The sequence below is a fragment of the Rhododendron vialii genome, chromosome 2a (genome assembly GCF_030253575.1).
Source record: "Rhododendron vialii isolate Sample 1 chromosome 2a, ASM3025357v1".
Taxonomy (NCBI): domain Eukaryota; kingdom Viridiplantae; phylum Streptophyta; class Magnoliopsida; order Ericales; family Ericaceae; genus Rhododendron; species Rhododendron vialii.
The window spans coordinates 13,913,955-13,918,153 of NC_080558.1; the positions used below are offsets into that span (position 1 = coordinate 13,913,955).

General features: G+C 40.7%; 1 non-coding gene across 1 annotated transcript; it reads right to left on the reverse strand.

Moving 5' to 3' along the window:
• Window positions 1–355: 355 nt before the first annotated feature.
• LOC131318328 (U11 spliceosomal RNA) lies at window positions 356–486 on the reverse strand. The gene has a single exon (XR_009197651.1). It is a non-coding gene; the product is annotated as a U11 spliceosomal RNA (small nuclear RNA).
• Window positions 487–4,199: the final 3,713 nt, after the last annotated feature.

Below are 4,199 nucleotides of genomic sequence, written 5' to 3' on the forward strand. Positions count from 1 at the left end.
ACTGTATCGACCCCACCCTGGACCGAACCGAACTTAACTCCTATCGGAATTGGTCCTGAAAATATTTACCCATATTTACCCCAAATCGACCGGTCTTCAAAACTTTTTATCCCGAATCGACCGGTCTTTGAAACTTTTATCTTCGAAACTTATACCCTGCGTCTTCAAAACTTTTATACCGATCAAACCCAAACCAAAATTTTATACCGTGAATTTTATACCGATCAAACCCAAACCAAAATTTTATACCAACCAAACCCGAACCAAAATTACCCCTAAAAAAATGCATAGAACCAAAATTACCCCTAGATAAATGCATAGGTTTCCGAGCTTTCAAAATTTTGTTTCATCGAAATAAAGGGTCAGCCGAAGCGAGCCGAGTCAACCCTATAAAGTCCCACAAATTATGTCGGCCATATGTTTTGATAACCATACAGCACCCCCTAACTAGGACTGGCGTGACATTTTAGCCAACCGACCCTTATTAGTAATAATATTTTGTTCCCCCTCACGACCCTTTATTTTATCAAGACCACTCACTTCTTCTTTTACCCTCCCTGCCGATGTGGGATATATAATTCTCCTATCAGAGAAATCTTTGTGCCTACTTTCGAACTCTAATTCTTCTTTCTGTCTCCTCTGTTCCTCTTCTACCTTGATTGATGTATCGGTACTCTATTCTGTTCTTAGAAAATTACCCAGGCTCCAACTCTTGTGGAGCAAATTAATGGCCCAAGCTGTCTTGGTTCAATACAATGCCTATTGGGGGCACATTAAGCTGTATTAAACAAAGTCTATATATACAGTGCATTTTTCTGGTACCAAAGAATAAGTTTGAGAGTGCCAGAAGAGCGCTTAACATCTTCAATGGTGGGTGTCATTTTTGTGGGTGCCAAAGCCCAAGTTGGCATGCTTCGGTGTTTTTGGCACCCTAATTTGGCTAAACTGCTCCCGTGGCGGCGGAGCCAAAATTTGGCACCCTTCCTTAACTACCTTCCAACAATCCTTTTTTTAACTAATATCAATTAAATTTTTATATACTTTAACTATTGTTTAATCACCTTGAAACCCCGATTTTAGGGTTCTACCTAATTTTTTATCTACCTCCCCTACCTAATTTGGTTGTTTGTACCTAATTTTTCATCTACCTCTCCTACCTACTTTTTTATCTACCTCATGTCCCTGCCTAATTTTTTATCTATCCTTCCCTACCTAATTTTTTGAAACTCTGTAGATAAACAATTCATTTGTTGAATAAACAACAAACAAAACAATGAGCAAGTTAAAAAATGCAATTCTGTGAAGAGATTTTGAATCTTCTTCGTAGAAGAGAGTTTGTCACTTTGTTGGCATCGGCACAGAATGAAAACACAACAATCAAGCCGGCTCTTCAAATAGGAGTATCACAAGAAATTTTTTCTGATTGTATTTTTTTTTTTTTTAGAAATAGAGAAGCGGTATCCATGATTTGGTAGTTGATCAAGTGGGAGGGGATTTGGTAATTGAAGATGGGATGGGAAGCCGACGAGGCACAAATGGCCAAGGTCATTTTCCCGGCCAAATTTGGCCAAGGCTATTTTTTGCCGGAGGTTTGGCATGGCATTGAGGGGCTAAAAAATGGCATGCGAGCCAATATTTGGGTTCGGCAGGAGGGATGGCTGGGCGTTGGAGATGCTCTTATGTCATGGATATAAAAGCTGCTCTTATTAGCATAGCTCTCTGTCTTTCTGTTGTGTTTCTGTAGGGGGCCGAAATATCCGAAGGACCACAGGGTTCACAAGGTCCAGAAGGGAGGAATGAAGGTTCACACACTGTTTGATCCGTCATCTAAACTATCTCAATTCGCCTGTAAATAAGTTTGGGATTCGGCCCGGGCCAATAATTATCCGAAGGATAGATGAAACCACCAGTATTTCACCGAACATCATAAGTTGTATCCGAACGAACGTATACTTGAGTTCACTCGGGGAACTCAGCAAACGCACGAAAAGGAACATCCGCTTGTTCGGATAAATTTCTCTTCGGCAAGGGCACCAGACGTTCGGATTATTTCATATGACCGAAGTGGGTCCCGCCGAGTACAGACGATCATGGAACCTTTCATAAATACCTACTGATAAGTAACTTGTCTTTTCTGATATTCGAAGTGACATCTCTGAACGATGTGACCTTTCTGACATCAACCCATGTGGTTCTGTAAGACTTGGGAAAGGGTGTTCATTAAATAGCCCTGCTGCAAGGCGCCAACCGAGCAGAATGCGACACGTGAAAAGTAGAGCCAACTTGCTCAGCACACTACCCCTTCGCCTATAAATAGAGAAGTATTACCACTGAGAACGAGATCCCTAATCCTAGCTTGAACAGCACTTTCTTCTCTCTTTCAGATATTGTTCTTATTAAACTTCTCCTTCTCTCTCCACCTACTGACTTGCCCGTCGGAGCTTCTTCCCGGAGGAACAACCCCCTCCGATTCTGCAGGTGCATCAAGACCAGCATTAGCATTCACGGCTCTACGGGTGGAAGCGGCTACATCAGAGGGTTCACGAAGAAATTCACGCCCCCACAGTTTCCACTGGCAATATTGTTACATGCTTCCCGTAAACTTGATTTTTGAACACACACACGCTAATTGCCATCATATTGGATGATTTTTTTCCAGTGAAACTGCTTTCAGGAACTAGATAATACTCCCTCCGTCCCATAATATTTGTCCGGTCCGCAAAACGGAGACGTAAAAATAATACTATTTTTGTAAGAAAAGTTGAAAAAAAATTCAACGATTTACGAGATCTCAACGAGTTCTTTTAACTTATGAAAAAAATTTAAATTTTTTCTCGAAAGAAATACATTATTTTGTAGTCCTCGTTTCGCGGATCGGACAAATATTATGGGACGGAGGGAGTATATATTTGGTGCTTACTTGCAGACATGACTTTTTTTCCAGAAATTTCCTCGAAAACGAAGTTGGAAATTCGTCAATTAAACGAGTTTTCTGGAAAAAGGATCCTGTAAATAGAACAAACATAGGAATGACACGTAATTGCCCACCCGAGATTCTCTGTACCGAGAAATTGGTGTACCTTTGTTCCGAGATGTTTTGGGTCGTTAGATTGTGAATTTTTTAATTTTTTATGTTTCAAAATTGTTAGATGATCTAATGGCCGAAAATGCACCGATACAGAGGTAAGGAGAATTCCACTATTGAGGATTTGATTCCGTCATTAGCTTCACTGTCGTAGACAAAAAATCACATGTTAGTGCCGATTGTTGATGTTTGGGTTTTTACCCGACCCGACCCAATTACCCGTCACGAAACGTGTATGAGTCTGTATCCAAACCATCCAAACCCGAGAGATTAATCATTGCCCTTGGAGCACCACCAATTACCAATACCATGTATGCTCCATGGGCCGTTTCCACCACATATTTTTGGGCTTCATTCCAATGGGCCCAATCAATTACCCATGGTCAAGAACCAACAATCAGCATGTTTGTGTGCTTCCCAAAAGGGTGGGCTTCCAATGGGCCCAATTCATCCCCCCAAAACGGCAGACTTGTTACTTTAAAGTGTTTTTCCATTGGGTCTGGCCCATGGACTCGATTGCTCCCATCTGTTAGTGGATTCAAACTGCACCATGGAGTCAAAGATTGGCTTCACATCCAGCATGTCATCATCAAACATACACATCATATTTTTTGATAATCCAGGTATCCGGACTAACTTACGCGCACATCAATTAATCCTGGGGGCCCAATTCCACCACCCACTTGCGAGGGGAGCCCAACTAAAATCGGAGTGAAACTTCGTATGGACGGTTTAATTTTTTGTTTGCAAAATGCACGATTTAATTAATAGTATTTGCCATCTATGCTTATAGGAGTATCAAGGTAAAGTTGTATTAAACACACCCCAAAAAACCACAGCCCCAGCATCTCATCTTATCTGTATTGAACTATACATTAACATGCGTGAACTCTATTGTGAGAGAACGTGCCATTTTAACCTCCAAAAACAAAGTTCTTTCTCGAAACAATTTCTCAGTAATTTTTTTTTTTTTTTTTTTTGCACCATTCAAAAGATCTCGATGAACACTTAAGAACAACATGTCTATGAACGCAACGAATGATTTTGGCTAGTCACGAAAGTATTTGGTGTTATAAATTCTCTAGGTTAGTTATTGCTCTTTGATCAAAATGGC